Below are 18355 nucleotides of genomic sequence, written 5' to 3' on the forward strand. Positions count from 1 at the left end.
TGGGAGTGTGACCTAATGGTTCAGGTGTTTGCCTTCCAAACACAAGGTGCAGGGTTTGAGTCTCACAAGGGATAATTAGCTAGGCTTAAATTAGTTTGAAAGGGTAGTTAGCCTAGTACTAATCTATGCACATATGCCATGCACTCAGTAAAATCACAATGGGGACAGCATGCCCTTGAGGTTTCTATACACACAGACAAATTTGGTCACTGCATGGATGTAGCTAGTAAAGTTCACTTTATACCCACCACTTGATACTGTTGCCTCCTCAACCCAAGCTTACATTTATAAAATATATACATCTCCAAATGCTTCCTTATCCTCATTTAAAACATGTATGCAGTATTCCAAGCTCATAGCCAGTGTAACCATAAAAATGTTACACTCAATTGTATTTATTTTCCTCACCTAAGTAAATCTGACTACAGGGACCTATTTTCATTCACAGCCTTGCTAGATACAAAAAGCAATTAGAAATAAAACATATATAGATTTATGCAAAAGCCTCATGATACTACATATTTCCACACTATTGTACAACTGGGATAGTCCACTGGGCATAAATTTGCCCCTTTTCAGTGGAGTCCCAGGGAGAAACACACCAGAGCTATATGTACAAAGTTATTCATTAACAAATCAACTCATTTTATTACATGGATATCAAGCAACACCTCACCCATAAGGATAAAGTGCAAAGGCTATTTTTATGTCTGTAAACCATTTTGAAATAAATAGAAGTAAAGCTTTCCAATGGAAAAAAAACATACTGTACCTCTCAACATTTCAGCATTGAAAAATATAGCTCTTGCATTTAAAATTCACTGCACACAGAATGAGGAGCGGTTTATTTATTTATTTATTTTTATCAAATAAGTCTTCAGGCACAATATCTCATATAATCAGGGACAGAGTATTTGCCTAGGTTTAGTTCACTTGTCCTTGTTTTGGAGCTTTTCTTCTCCGGGCCTCCGTTGAAAATGGGCATTCAGTTCCCATAAGGACTTTTCTGTAAGCAAAAGAAATACATAAATTACTTTCCCTTATGCTCTAACTTAATGAAGAAAAGCTACATGCATAGGAAGAGCAAACCCCAAATCTGAAGACAAAAATCACTGTGACTATGTCACAGAATTTGACAGGTATAGCTCTCAATTAGTCAAGGACAAATCTCAGAAGCATAGCTCTCAACCTTCCATCTCCAAAATGTGGAACAAATGGGCAAAATGTGGAACACATACTAATGGCTTACTAACAACTTCTACTAGAAAGGTCATACGATGATTAAAATATGCTGGTTTTACTTATAAAGAAGATCCTTTAATTAATTAATATGATTAATTTCTATTTACAATGGATTTCACTTGAAACATTCTTAACACTGAATGTGTGACAGAGTCTTTCAATGTGGAACTTTGAGGAACTTCGAGGAACAAGAACTTTTTAAGACCCCAAATGAGGTACGTTCCTCGTAATGAGGTGCACTTGAGAGGTATGCTCAGAAGAATCAGAGACAAATCTAAAAATAACCAAGATAATCAGGGATACTATCACTATATTAATACTATTAACGTGAACTATTGCTAGAAAAACAGAATGTCAATTCATATACGTTTTCTATAAGTCTAATTATCGCATGCGTTTTCTGAAGTAAAAGAATTGTATGTCTAATTATCGTTAGTACTTCACATTTTCTCCAAAAGTCATCGGTTTTGGAGTAATTAAAAGAGACGGGGCTAACATTTCTGTCAAAATCAGGGACAGACGGGTATGTATCCTACAACGAAACTACCTTTTGCCCTGAATTAGAATTAATCCCGCAACTAGCAAGTTTAAGGGAAAACCACTGGATTTTGCGTATTTTTCTTTGAAACACATGCGCAACGGCAGCTTTGGTAGGCCGTGATCATGTCCTGGTGGACGGAGACAGTACTGCAGGTATACTACACTGTCCTGATATTGAAGAGAATGTGACTTAATATAATTTTTTGAAGTAAAATACGTCTATAACTGTAATTACGGTTAGTATTTCACCACCTTTTCTCCAAACGTCACCAGTTTTAGGAGTGATTACGAGGGGCAGAGCTAAAATTTCTGTCAAAATCACGGCATCCCTGAAAATCCGGGACAGTTGAGCGATATGATTTTTTTGCCTTGAATTAGAATGAATCCCTTCAACTAGAAAAATCCCTTCAACTAGAAAGTTTAAAGGAAGACTACTTGCATATTTTTCTCTGAAACACATGTGAAACAGCAACTTTTGTACGCCGTGATCACCTCCTGCTGCGCTGAGATGATACTACATGTAAAGTACACAGTCTTCATGAAACGAAAAACTGATTCTGCTCGCTTTTGAAATGGATTCTGAGCGGCAGAAATAACATGTATCGGGTATTATCAGTGCTTCCTCAAAATCACATCATTACATAAAGTGTCCAAGCTTTCATTTTATCTGTTATGCACAGGAAGTATATACGAGCGGGTCTGTTTCTCTGCATATGGATACCAGTTTACGTATAACCCCCCCCCCCCAGTACAAAACGCAACCCCACGGGTCCCTGTGCCCCCCCCCCCCCCCTTTAAACCTGTCGATGTGTTTGGATGCGTTTTAAGCTGGGTTTTAAAGCCCTTATTACTATTTTACTGACGATGTTACCAGCGACATAGCAGATCTTAATTTCCACAGCCACACAATCAGGTCACTATAAAAACAAATAAAACATCGTAGTGCTTCGGGTCACCAGCACGCCTATATGCAACTGCAAGTTTTATAAACGAACATCACAAAGCATATAAATAAAATGAAGTCCAACATTTTTTTAAATCAGGCTGCATTTTCTATTATAACCGCACTGCCGTTAAAAATACATTTAATACTTTTCTGATGCACTTGCGTTTGCACCCCCCCCGATTTTATGGTTTGTGTTTAAACATAAAAAGCATAGGGCAGCGCCCGCGGTTAGAACTACAGATGTAGAAACCAGTAAGCTGCAGGGCTTTCGAAGTAACCGCTGGGCTATAGGCCTACGCCAAAAATGTGGTGATAAAAATTAAATTAAAACATGTTCTTTACTTTCTCATAGCTTTGTTACGAGTCTTTGTAAATTGCTAAAATGACGTACAAACTATTTTACTGTTAGTATAGTAATACACAGCTCTGAAACAACATTTCACTCCATTTTTTTTATTTCTGCATGCTCTCCAGATTCCTAGTAAATTATTACACTTTTATTAACATTATGGTTACTGACGTGTATGCGCATTTACAAATACCCAGATATGTACTTGAAAGTACCATAACGCGGCAGTACTTAAAATGTCACGATAAAAATAAAATAGTATGTTTATAGTATTGATTCAGTTGTCTACCCAGCTGAGTCCCACTTATTAAAGGATTTAAGTGTAGACTATAAACAGTTAATCCTTATGTACCATCCACACCCCTCCTTCCAACCACACCACCTTCTCTATCAAGCCCTCCTCCAACCACATCACCTTCTCTATCAAGCCCCCCCCTCCAACCACACCACCTTCTCTATCAAGCCCCCCCCCCCTCCAACCACACCACCTTCTCTATCATGCCTATCCCCACAACTGTTATCAGATCCCTGCTCTCTAAACTTTAACCATGCTCCCCTTCAGTAAATAACCTGCCTCCCCTTTACCTCAAAATAGCACCCCCCCCCCCATAGCCTATCCAGTTTCCATACTTATTAACTGGTCAATTCAGGAAAACCTAGCCCCCTCAAATATGGAAAAATTGTATATTATACCATGACCCCCCCCCCCCCAAAACGTGCACGCTGATTGGCCAGCGTGCCCGTTGTAAATCGAGTTATACTAATGGAAAAGGTCCGTCGCCGGACTTTTTCCATTAGTATAACTCGTTTTAAACACTGTCTCGCTATGCTAAATGGGTTTAACATGGCGAGACAGCTAAAATAAGCAACGGAGATCTCCGTTGCTTATTTTAAAGCTGTCTCGCATGTTAAACCCATTTAACATAGCGAGACAGTGTTTAACGGAGAAAGCAAGATCTCCGTTGCTTTTTAGTGTCGCTATGTTAAATGAGTTTAACATAGCGAGACAGTTTTAAAATAAGCAACGGAGATGTCCGTTGCTTATTTTAAAACTGTCTCGCTATGTTAAACTCATTTAACATAGCGAGACAAAAAAGCAACGGAGATCTTGCTTTCTCCGTTGCTTTTGCCAACTCTGATGTACTGCGCAGGTGCGCAGTACATCAGAACTGCCGCGGATGCCAGACATCTGCGGAAGGGCAGTAAACAGGCATTATACTATGCCATTATTTAAGAAAAGTAATAGTTTCTTTTCTTAAATAATGTCATATAATAGCAATAACCACTTCTGGGTGTGGGTAATGCTAAATTTACCCACGGTTGGCTTTGTTTGGTCCCTTGGGCTTCACCCTCGGGACCAAACCACGCCAACCGTGGGTAAATTTAGCATTACCCACACCCAGGCGTGGGTTATTGCTATATTATTCCCTTCCACAAAGGTGGCAATTCCACCGACCCCTCAAATTTCAGGCCTATCGCTATCTTATTCCCTATCTCAAAAATCCTAGAAAAGTGTATTCACAAACAACTCATGGCACATATAATTCAAGAAAATCTTCTCACCCCTACCAAACATGGATTCCGCCCTCACCATAGTACCACTGCCGCTCTACCGTCCTTCACTAACTCCATCTCCACTTCTCTCAGTAACAACAGACTGGTATCTTCCCTCTTACTGGACCTCTCTAAGGCTTTTGATGCTGTTTAACATAACCCCTTGCTCTCCAAGCTTTCTTCCTTCAACCTCTCTACCTCCACTCTTAACTGGTTCTCTTCATACCTATCAAATAGAGCACAATCTGTCAAATGGATATCAGCTACTTCTCCATTCCTTCCTGTTCTTACTGGAGTCCTCCAAGGCTCCATCCTGGGTCCCCTACTATTTAACATTTTTACTAACGATCTGTTCCAATCCTGTCTCCAATCTAAACTTATACGATACGCTGATGACTCTACGATCATCTCTATCTCTGACAATCTAACCCACCTACATACCCTCACACAGGAGACATTACACTCTTTTGAAAGATGGCTCACTACTAACCAACTCCTACTTAACCCCAACAAAACTAAACTTCTTCTTTTCCTTCCCAACCCTCTCCAACACCTCAAATCTTTCTTCTCAATCTCCTCCCTAAACAATACAACTATTTTGGCCGAGTCGCAAACTAAACTTCTTGTTATACTCATAGATGAAATAAAATTCAACACCCACATCAACAACCGCATCAAAAAGACCCACCAGAAAGTTGGATTGCTATACAGAAATAAAACATTCCTTACACAAGAATTCAAAGTATCCCTTGCCAAGCCTACCTCCTTCCTACTTTGCTATATGCTGCCCTTGTTTTCACCAACCTCCAAAAAATCTCTTAAACAAATTTGAACTAACATAATGAAATTGCTAGGTTTGCCACAAATCTCCCCTATCGCTCACACCACTGCCTCTCCCTGAACTAAACTGGCTAGAGTTCCATAACCAATGCCTTCTGCCTCAACTTCACATGACACGGTCCATCTTGCTACAACCCTAGCTTGTCCTTCACTAACAACTCTCGTCTCCCCCTATGTCCCTAGCTTTGTAGCTCTGACCAACACCTACTCCAAGTTTACAAAACTAATAAAACCATAGGTAAAAGTCATAGTATTGATTCAGTTGTCTACCCAGCTGAGTCCCACTTATTAAAGGATTTAAGTGTAGACTATAAACAGTTAATCCTTATGTACCATCCACACCCCTCCTTCCAACCACACCACCTTCTCTATCAAGCCCTCCTCCAACCACATCACCTTCTCTATCAAGCCCCCCCCCTCCAACCACACCACCTTCTCTATCAAGCCCCCCCCCTCCAACCACACCACCTTCTCTATCAAGCCTATCCCCACAACTGTTATCAGATCCCTGCTCTCTAAACTTTAACCATGCTCCCCTTCAGTAAATAACCTGCCTCCCCTTTACCTCAAAATAGCACCCCCATAGCCTATCCAGTTTCCATACTTATTAACTGGTCAATTCAGGAAAACCTAGCCCCCTCAAATATGGAAAAATTGTATATTATACCATGACCCCCCCCCCCCCAAAACGTACCCGCTCATTGGCCTGGGTGCCCGTTGTAAATCGAGTTATACTAATGGAAAAAGGTCCGGTCGCCCGGACTTTTTTCCATTAGTATAACTCGTTTTTTTAAAACACTGTCTCGCTATGCTAAATGGGTTTAACATAGCGAGACAGCTTTAAAATAAGCAACGGAGATCTCCGTTGCTTATTTTAAAGCTGTCTCGCTATGTTAAACCCATTTAACATAGCGAGACAGTGTTTAAAAGCAACGGAAAGCAAGATCTCCGTTGCTTTTTTTAGTGTCTCGCTATGTTAAATGAGTTTAACATAGCGAGACACTAAAAAAAAGCAACGGAGATGTCCGTTGCTTATTTTAAAACTGTCTCGCTATGTTAAACTCATTTAACATAGCGAGACCCTAAAAGCAACGGAGATCTTGCTTTCTCCGTTTTTGCTCAACTCTGATGTACTGCGCAGGTGCGCAGTACATCAGAACTGCCGGATGCCAGACATCTGCGGAAGGGCAGTAAACAGGCATTATACTATGCCATTATTTAAGAAAAGTAATAGTTTCTTTTCTTAAATAATGTCATGGTATAATAGCAATAACCCACTTCTGGGTGTGGGTAATGGTAAATTTACTCACGGTCAGCTTTGTTTGGTCACTTGGGCTTCACCCTCGGGACCAAACCACGCCAACCGTGGGTAAATTTAGCATTACCCACACCCAGGCGTGGGTTATTGCTATATTATTCCCTTCCACAAAGGTGGCAATTCCACCGACCCCTCAAATTTCAGGCCTATCGCTATCTTATTCCCTATCTCAAAAATCCTAGAAAAGTGTATTCACAAACAACTCATGGCACATATAATTCAAGAAAATCTTCTCACCCCTACCAAACATGGATTCCGCCCTCACCATAGTACCACTGCCGCTCTACCGTCCTTCACTAACTCCATCTCCACTTCTCTCAGTAACAACAGACTGGTATCTTCCCTCTTACTGGACCTCTCTAAGGCTTTTGATGCTGTTTAACATAACCCCTTGCTCTCCAAGCTTTCTTCCTTCAACCTCTCTACCTCCACTCTTAACTGGTTCTCTTCATACCTATCAAATAGAGCACAATCTGTCAAATGGATATCAGCTACTTCTCCATTCCTTCCTGTTCTTACTGGAGTCCTCCAAGGCTCCATCCTGGGTCCCCTACTATTTAACATTTTTACTAACGATCTGTTCCAATCCTGTCTCCAATCTAAACTTATACGATACGCTGATGACTCTACGATCATCTCTATCTCTGACAATCTAACCCACCTACATACCCTCACACAGGAGACATTACACTCTTTTGAAAGATGGCTCACTACTAACCAACTCCTACTTAACCCCAACAAAACTAAACTTCTTCTTTTCCTTCCCAACCCTCTCCAACACCTCAAATCTTTCTTCTCAATCTCCTCCCTAAACAATACAACTATTTTGGCCGAGTCGCAAACTAAACTTCTTGTTATACTCATAGATGAAATAAAATTCAACACCCACATCAACAACCGCATCAAAAAGACCCACCAGAAAGTTGGATTGCTATACAGAAATAAAACATTCCTTACACAAGAATTCAAAGTATCCCTTGCCAAGCCTACCTCCTTCCTACTTTGCTATATGCTGCCCTTGTTTTCACCAACCTCCAAAAAATCTCTTAAACAAATTTGAACTAACATAATGAAATTGCTAGGTTTGCCACAAATCTCCCCTATCGCTCACACCACTGCCTCTCCCTGAACTAAACTGGCTAGAGTTCCATAACCAATGCCTTCTGCCTCAACTTCACATGACACGGTCCATCTTGCTACAACCCTAGCTTGTCCTTCACTAACAACTCTCGTCTCCCCCTATGTCCCTAGCTTTGTAGCTCTGACCAACACCTACTCCAAGTTTACAAAACTAATAAAACCATAGGTAAAAGTCTTTATAGTCATGCAGTCACCACATCTTTGAATAAGCTCCCTCTCCACATCAGATATCTTCAAAATTCACTCAACTTCAAACTTGCTGTAAAGGATTACCTACGCAACTCCTGGTCCTGCCCCTGTAAAGACCCTACTTGAAGCAATTTTCCAACTCAGCCCTCTTCTCCCATCAAGCTACTGCCTCTATTTCCTCTGTCCTAGACTCCCCTGCTTGTAAGTTTACTATCTTCATTTTCAGTTTCTTAAACACTTTTTAGTGCATCATACAACTCTCACCTATGTTTTTCCTGCTCTTACCCTGCCTCCCCACTATTTTCCTGGACTTGACTCTATGCTATAAGTAGGACTTGCCAATCCTCTAGTCCTTCCTATCTTCTTTTCCCTATTTCCTGCCAAACAACTATATTCAACTACATGTTATTGTAAGGTTATTAATTGCACCTCTTTAAGAATGTTTAATACAATTTATATTCTCATTTTATTATTTTGTTTATGTCTGTATTTTCTCTTTTGTATACATCTGTAATTCATTTTTGTAACTAATTGTAAACATTGTATCTGGAGCTTTTCTCCTCAGATCTCTGCTGAAAAAGGGCACCTGCCCAACCAGACTAACCCAGTTAACAAATGGCAAATTAAATAAATTGGTATGGATTGGAGCTGAAAAGGCTCCTCAGCACACGTCTCGACTGTCCCTGATTTTTCCTTAAAATTTTGCTTTGTCTACCCTAATCCCTCCTTAAACTGGTGATTTGGGGAGAAATGTGACACATTGCACTTATTTAACAACTATTAGAGTCGCAGCCTTCTGTTACTCCAGAAAATTAATGTTGTCACATTACAATTTATATTCTCATTTTATGATTTTGTTTATGTCTGTATTTTCTCTTTTGTATACATCTGTAATTCATTTTTGTAACTAATTGTAAACATTGTATCTGGAGCTTTTCTCCTTGGGTCTCTGCTGAAAATGGGCACCTGCCCAGCCAGAATAACTCAGTTAACAAATGGCAAATAAAATAAATAAATTGGTATGGATTGGATCTGAAAAGGTTCCTCAGCATACATCTCAACTGTCCCTGATTTTTCCTTAAAATTTTGCTTTGTCTACCCTAATCCCTCCTTAAACTGGTGATTTGGGGAGAAAATGTGGCACATTGCACTTATTTAACAACTATTAGAGTTGCAGCCTTCTTTTACTCCAGAAAATGAATGTTAAGTCACATTCCCTTATGTCAGCTTTTCACGTTAAATATTTTAAGAAGTGTTCTTGACTATTACCAGATTTGTCCTGATTTTAGAGGTAAGATGTTAATAACTATGCCATTTCACTGAAACTAGAAAACAGAAATAATCCTGCTAGATCTAGGCTACAGAGAAAAGGAATGACACAGGTAGGCCAGATTTAGTGTCAAACCCAGCCCCTGAGGAGTAGGCTGGAGGTTTGGCGTAGAGTGGCATTTGCAGCTTCCCTATCCTGGGGTTTGGGCAATGATTCTGTGCTTGAACTATAGCCGTCTATGAAGGCAAAGGACTCAAATGTCAAGAAAAAACAGTGAGAAGGAACTATAAGATCATCTATGGCTAAAGATCACCAGTGGATTTCACTGCAGACTAGGCATGGGGTGGGACTGCAGATAATACAGAAAAATGCTTTCCACTGTTGTCAAAATGGCACTGTGCAGGGTTGTCCTAATTGTTCACACCCCAAATCTACTCCATGTTATGCCATCACCTGACTTCTCTACACTTCAGAACTATTCCTGCTCCTATACTAGCCCCACTCTCAATTTCACTCTTGTCTCTTCCTTCTTATGTTTCTCTTCAGTGTACCTAGCCGCACTAATAGCAATCCTTTGAAGTGAAAACTTCCTTTCGGGGCAATCTCTGTAAATAAATGTAACCCCCCGCAGATTGAGTTCTCTATGAAACATTGTATTTCTTCTGTACTTATCTGTATTTTGCATAAACCTCTTATAAGTGATATAAAATTTAGATGCTTATGTCTACCTTTGAAATTAGTGAACTTTGTACTATCTTAAACTGTACATATGTTACTTCTGGATTTCTGCTGATTGTTTATGCTACTCTGCATTTTTTTTTTGCTTCTCAAATGTTTGTACTTTAAACTTTATATTTAATTGTTATTGTGATATTGGAGTTTTCCTCCCCAGGCCTCCACTGAAAAATGGGCTCATTTTGGCCCAGTGGACTTTCTCAGTAAACAAACATCAATAAATAAATAAAATAAAAATAAAATAAATCTTCCACAATCAATAAAGCTCCACCCCCCCCCCCCTGCCCGTGGGGAACTGGTCCAGGACAGGCTAGTTAAGTGCCAGGTGTTGGCTGTGGATAACTAAGGTGGGGCTTTGGAACACTGCAAATGGCAATGGTGAGACAAATCAAAACATTATTAAATGAAAAATAAACCTATTTCCATATACAGCTTAAAGAGTCAAACACCGATAGCTAATGGAAGTTCTACTTACCGAGTATGTATATCAGTCAGCATGCCTGGCTGTAAACATTTATATGTGGTAAAGCATTTTAGAGGCATTCTTTAGGGAAATATAGTACCACCTTTAAGGTTAACTAGCTGTAAAGGTATCTGAATACTTAAATTCTTTAACATATTTTCTTCATATTCAGTAACTCTCCACTGGTCAAATATTTCCTAATTTACTTAGATGGGACTTTACAAAACACCAGTTAATATCTTTGCATGCTTCCTGCATTTTTTATTTTGTTGTGTATTCATCTGTAACATCTCTGTCACTGTAGAGCTTATGAAAAGAGGGATTGTACTTCTTCAAGGCATGTGACACATTGCCTACTTAACCCACAGTCCCTTTGTACAGCCAATAAATGAGTAATGTCTCGTTAAGTGACTTGCTGAGACTCGTACAACAGGCAGCTGCCTTCTGCAGCAGTCCAGGTCGACACCCTCTCCCCCCAAGATGGGTTGGCCAGCATCTGCACCACAATCCCACCCTCAGCTCAGCTACAGTTAACTAGTGGTTTGAGCCACCTGTTTTCTAGAACACTTCGTATGCAACACCCCTTTCAAAAATACTTTGACATGACTGCATTGAAATGGGGGAGGCAAAAATGAACCTTGATTGAAAAATAAGGCAAGTTCCATAAGACAGTAACTTGTACAAATAATGTAGAACCACATAAACAATGGGTATAATAAGCATCAACCACAAAACCTTTTCTAATATATGATTTTCTAGTAAGGTTTTCTTGCCTCCATTAATATCTGCAGCATATCCTCAAAAAAGGTATTAAAACTCTTCTAGGCAGTCAGATGTACTTTTTTAGGGTCAGGATGTATCAAACACCTTTGGTCTTGTGTGAGTAAATCTAGTCTGTGGGGAAGCTTGAGTAAATTGCCCCCAGCCATTTCCAGAAGAAGGGAGATTCTCCATTACCTGTGCTAGATGGAAGTCACCACAATTATCTTTGGGAATTCCTTATGAGTCTTCAGAATTTAACCTGGATATTAGTGGAAAAGGTGGAAAAGCATACAGGAACATTCATGTCCAAGGAAAAGAAAAAAATATCTCTCTTCCAGGCCTACTCACAAACAAATTTGGAGTAGAATGTTACCAAAGGATTGTTTAGAGTTGAGACAAAAAGATCTATATCAGTTGTTCCCCAAACATTGATCAAATCTTTTAAGACCCTGTGATTCAGTTTCCATTTGTGAGTGCCTGTTCTGGTCCTGGTCATTTTGTTCTGCCACACAGTTTTGCTCTGACAAAATGAAAGATGCTACTATGGCTATTCTGCACAGGGGGTAAGATCTGTTTCCCCCTCACTTGTTTATGTGCCACATCGCTGAGTTGTTTTCTACAAACACTTGTAGAGATCCTGGGGGCCACAAGTGATTGAGACAGCTGAGAGAATTTAAAAGAGCTGACATCGTTTACATTGATGTATTCTGGTCTCTTTTTTTCATTCAAAAAACCTTGTACTTTGATTCACACAGACACTGCTTCAAAGAAAAGTGTGAGGCATCTATTACGACTGACTGTGCTGGAGCAGGAGGGAAAAACGGGAGACCTGGATTCTGACAGATTTGGTGTCTCCACAAAATAATCTCCCTCTTCACAACCCCCAAAACTGGAATCTGAAAATTGAAGGGATGTTGATGCTGGGAATATAAAGATTTCCCGTACCATTTGACCTTTCTCATGGGGAGTCTTGGCAAGCAGTTTCATGAGTATCATACATGCCATGAGATGCAGAATTAGGATGAATTCCCTTGCTGAGACAGAAATCTGAATGGAAAACCCCAGGGATAGATCTAATTAAAGATAAATCTCTTTGGACTGAGGTGTCCAGGAATCAACCCAGGAAAACAATCCCCCTATTTCAATGCAGTCATGTCAAAACACTTTTATGTTCTCTTGGAACATCCATTAATGAAGTGAGAGATTCTTGACACTTGGGAAAGACTGCAAAGATAAGCAAGTTGTCTTAATATGCAAAAATGTAAATACTTTGCAGTCTGCAGCAGGCTATTACAGGAGCTAGACAATTTATGAATACTCTTAGAGCAGGAAATACCCTCAATTTAATTGTTATTGCTATCCAGACACAGAGAACTTTAAGAAATGTCTGAAATCTAGACTTATAGGAATGTGATGATATTTGTCTTTTAAATCTATGGTTATTAGAAACCTCAGACTGGGAATAAGGAGTAAAAAGTTGTGAAGTGACAACATTTTGGGCTTAGGCACTATCATAAAGTGGTTCAGAAGGAAAAGGTCCAGAACTGGTTTCCAAGTATCTTGTTTCTTTGAATAATACCCTTATCCTAACTGAGGAGAAGGAGCAACGTCTATCAACCCCTGAGCCTGGATGACAGGAATGGCAAGAAGAGCTTGGTCTGGCAGATGAGAAATTTCCCAAAAGGTTGGAGAGACTCCCAATGCCATCTGTACCCTTGATGGATTACTCTCAAAACCCAAATGTCTGAAACAACCTGTTGCCAAAGAGAGAGAAATGGAGGTGTAGACTTTTTGTAAGGATTAAGGTATTGCCAGGGTGGGAGGGGGCAGGAAAGTCCCTCATCCAGTCATTCAGATTTATTAGACTTTCCTTTGTTCTGGGAGGTTCCTGCTTCCTTTTTGGAACACCCCTGCCATTCCATTTTTAAACATCTGCTTATTAGAAGATTTCTGGGACTGTATCATAGGATCATAGGAGGTTACTAGGCTATTGGCCCTGAGGCCCTTATAAGCCTATCCAAGAGTTTAGCCCATGTTTATACAAATCAGCACCCGATGCCCCTGTCCAGCAGGGACACGGGTAGAATCTCAGTGGTATATTTTCTGTTTCCCATCCAGTTATCCAGGTTGCACTTAAAAAGGGGTAAAGAGGTACTCTGCTTGATGTGGAGAGGGAGTCTATTCCATAGAAGGGGGTATCTCTGGGACACAAATCTGTCCGCCAACAAGTCTTGTTTATGTCACAGACCAGGTTGAGGCCACGCATGCAGGTTACTCGAGTGGAGCTTGACTTGTGGACATGTAGCAGTCCCATCAAGGTGGGATCCGTAATCGCCTTGTATGCCAGACAGAGTTCACCTCTGAGGAGTCTGTTTGAAACTGAGTAGAGGGATATGGCTTTTAGCCTATCTGTGTATGGTAGATGTTTGAGGCCCTGGATACTCCTGTTGAGGAACCTCTGTGGTCTTTCCAGCTGCTGCATGTGCTTTGCGAGGTACATGTCAAAAGGAGGGGCATTATACTCAATAATGGGCTTTATAAGGGAAGAATACAGGGATGTTATGACCTCCTTGTCCCTGGATGAGATACCCTTACTTATGAGTTGGGCCATGTAGAAGGCTTTCTGTACAACGGAAGCAACATGGTGGTCAAACGTCAGGTTGCTATCAACCTGGGTGCCCAAATCCCTCACAACTGATTGCATGCTTAGGACATTGTTATTAATGTGATCATTTGTGGGGATGTCACTCTCCCCAAAGGGGATGATGATGCATTTTCTGGTATTCAGCTTTAGGCTATGTTTCCGGCATCAGTTATTTGTCTGAGTGAGACCCTCTTGGAAGATGTCCACATCACTAGGGGAATTGATGACAGCACCCAGCTTGTGGTCATCTGCAAACTTGGTCAGCCATAGCCCACCCATTTTGGCCTGCACCTCAGAAAAGTATATTGGCCCTAAGCCCGAACCCTGGGGTACACCGCTTGTTATGGGTCTACTGCTTGTGGTGGCTTCTCCTATTTTGAGTACATGGGTTTTATCATTGAGCCAGTTTGCTATCCCTCTGATAACATACAGATTGATGCCTAGTTGAGAGAGTTTGAATAGTGTCAAAGGCTTTGGCCAGGTCAAGGTAGGTGGTGTGTACAGTCTTCCCCTCATCCATGGCTTTGGTGACTGTCTCAAATAAGTCGACCAAATTTAGCAGATATGACCTCCCCTTGATGAAGCCAAACTGTGTGGGATCAAGTGTTTGGAGGTTGCCAATGTCCTTGTTAATGAGGTCCATGATAATATGTTCCATGGCCTTGCAGATCAGGCTAGTTAAGCTGATGGGTCTATAATTTCACCTTTGTGTAAAGGGATGACAATGGCTGTCCTCCACTCACCTGGGACAAAGCCAGTACTCAGGCTTTGGTTGAATAGGGTGCCTAATGGTACTGCAAGTTCCAGCCTGAGTTCACATAGGATGCAGCCTGGGATGTTATTGGGTCCCATGGGGACTATATTTTTTGCCTTTGAGAGAGCAGTGATGACCTGTTCCCCAGATATAAGAGGAATGGAGCAGGTACTGGGGATGTCCTGATATACTGATGGGAGGGGCAGAGGGGTAACGTTTTCACTGAATCTGTCAGCCAGCATATTTGCTATACCTATGGCATTTGTATATGTGGTGACCTTGACCGTCAATTCTAAACAGATCTGGGTGTTTCCTTTGAGGTTGTGGACATATCTGAAAAAGGCCTTATGATTGTCTCTAGTAGATGTGGCCAATTTGGACTCAAAGTTTGCTTTGGAGGATTTCACTAGTGCTCTTATTTGCTTGCTCAGGCTAAGGAGACATTGCTTCCATTTAGGCACCTGCTTCTTCTTGGTCTTGGATAGCAATTTTTTTTCTTTTGTTATAGAGTTTATTTATTGCAGATGTCCACCAGACAAGTTTACTCTTCCTTGCAGGAGATGATTTAGTGCTGTCAGGTATTCCTGATTCCATGCATCTATATAAATGCTTGTATAGTGCTTTGGTGTAGTTTTGGATATTGGTGCCAGGTCCTACAGGGGGGGAGGGGGCTGTGAAGCTGTTTATACCATCCCTCAGGAGGCTGTAATCAGCTTTGGAAAAGTTTTTACGTCTGATCCTAGCTAGAGGGGTGGGGGGTTGGGGGAGATGGTGACTTCGAATGTGACCACTTTGTGGTTGGATCTTACCAGGGAGGATGATACTACAGGGATGCTGCAGTGGTTACTCATGTTGGTTAATATCAAGTCCAAGATATTATCACCTCTTGTGGGGGTATCGACTAGCTGTTCCAAGGCATTTGCATTGACAAAATCAAGGACTTGGGCATTTGTATTCTGGCATAAGTAGTTCTTCCAATCTATGTTTGGGAAGTTCAAGTCACCCAGGATCACGGTAAAGGGCTGAATCCTGATAGATTCGAACAGGTCCAAATAGGCAGACTAGGCATCTTGAGTCAGATTTTGGGGCCGGTAGCTAGCTAGCAATGATTTGAATAGAGGTCTTTTCAATGGTTAATACAAAAAACCACGAAAACTGCTTCCAGGAACCAGGAACCACACCAAGCTTAGGAAAGTGTATTTAATGCACACCGACTAAGCGCTTTCACCAAATGTTTGGCTTCTTCAGAGTCAGTGTATACAAAACTCCACAAGCATTTTATCCATACAACTTAATGACATCACAATCCCACCACATTAATTAATACACACACCCTTCCAATCAATCAATAATTAACAATTAGTTACACAGTTAACTAAAACAAACATAACTATACACTTTAAAACTAGCTTTTTATATATGTAAAATCAACATTAATACTTTTATCAAATACATCTACTCAATCATATAAAAAACTTGATACATAATTGTGTAAAAACATCAATGCACAAAATTCACCTACTTGCAACCTAGATGATACTAGCCCTATGCCTCAAAACTGGCTTCATTGAGATATAATCATTAATGCCCGGTTGTTTTGTGGCATTTAATCTCAACTGCCATGTTGTTTCTAAAAGTGCTACTCTATTGCTAACATCCCCTCCTTGTTCAGCATAAACTCTGTCAATGATAAAAAATACAAATCTTTTAAACCCCCCACAAGTGGTGCTGTGAAGATATAATGCATTATGTGTATCCTTATTTTTCACAGCTCTAACATGTTCTACTATCCTTTCACGTAATCTACGGGTAGTCATACCCACATAAAATGCATCGCAGGTTATACATGAGGCCACATACACTAAATTCTTAGTGTTACAATTACAAGAACCTGGGCAAGGCAAGGTATGCCCATACCCTTTAACACAAACATATGTGCCCTCCGCAATATACCTGCAACTTCTACAACAACCACATTTTGACATCTTAGATGTCCTATTTCTAGTCTCTCTTTCTAAAATACCTTTCACATTGTTCCTTTGCTAAAACTATCCTAGGAGTACCACCAACAATCTCCTTTGTACTAACACTTAAACAATATTCCCACATCCTCGTAAAACTGCAATAATATCCGTGGCCTTCTCATTAAATTTTAAAATAAAACTTGATCCTGCAATAGTTTTTACATTAGGTACTTCACTACTATTCACCCTCAAATCCACCAAACTAACCTTATTCAAAATTGGTGCATATAGTGACACTCTTTTTCTATAAATCTCTCTTTTTAAGTTCAATAACAACCTCAACGGGTATCCTCTATCAGTAAGCATACCAATTAATTTAAACATTTCCTGTTTAAACAACCCATCATCACTTATGAGCCTAGAAATCCGCACCATCTGTCCCTTCGCAACCCCCTTCTTTTGGTGGTACGGATGACAGCTCTTGAAGTGTAATAATGAGTTAGAATAACTTTCTTTCCTAAAAATAGTGCTGGATAAACCTTCCGCACTTTTGAATATTTTAATATCCAGGAAATTAATAATCTCTCTATTCCATTCATATGTGAATTTCAAAAAACTAGTCGTACTATTCAAAAATTCAACAAGCTCAGCAGCCCCATTCTCATCTCCTTTCCAAATAATGAGTAAATCGTCTAAAAACCTGTTATATAAAATAACATTCTCCATAAACTTGGAAGGAAAAACGAAGTTTCTTTCCCACGCTAAAAGAACCAAGTTCGCAAAAACTGGGGCGCATTTAGCGCCCATAGCTACACCCGAGCTTTGCTTGAACAGTTCCCCTTCATACTTAAGAAAATTATTCAAAAGTACTAATTCCATCAGGTCACAAATTAAATTAATCCTACTCTTGTCAATGTTGTTACAAACATTCAAACTCTCTCGAAACATTTCTAATCCTTCAAGGTGGGGAATGGTGGAGAACAAGTTTACTACATCAATGGTTATAAACCCAAATACATCATTATTTTCCTTCACCTCCCTAAGTCTCTCTAGGCAATGCCACGAGTCTCTTAACACATGAGGCACCCCTCCCAGTACCTCTTTGCACATAACATCAACAAAAGAGGCCAAGGGTTCAGTTTTCGAACCCTTGGCGGCCACTATTGGCCTAAATTGCAAATTAACCGTGCCTTTGTGCACCTTGGGAATCCCAAAAATGCAGGGTAAAATAGGGCTCTTAACCATCATGTAATCATACTCAACCTCATTTATTGTACCTTGAAACAGGGCATCTAACAGAAACAAATCAATCCTTTTATATGCGATATTAATTTCGTTCCTGGATACCCTTTTGTATGTTTTTTCATCTCCTAATAAAGACATCATAGCTGCAATATAGTCTAACCTACTCATTAACACCATTCCACCACCTTTATCAGGTTTCATACACCTGATGTCACCAGTACTTTTTAATTCTCTTAACAAAAGCCTTTCTTGTTCTGTTAAATTATCAATCTCCATATACCTACTGTTACATGTCCTCCTAAACTCAAAATCCAATAATTTTTCCAGAGTTGCAAATTCACTAAATGACGGTGGAATAAAGGTGCTTTTCCTTTTAATAGTACCTTAGTCCCCATTTCCT

The sequence above is a fragment of the Protopterus annectens genome, chromosome 4.part0 (genome assembly GCF_019279795.1).
Source record: "Protopterus annectens isolate FY-2018-M chromosome 4.part0, PAN1.0, whole genome shotgun sequence".
In the NCBI taxonomy this organism is placed as follows: Eukaryota; Metazoa; Chordata; order Ceratodontiformes; family Protopteridae; genus Protopterus; species Protopterus annectens.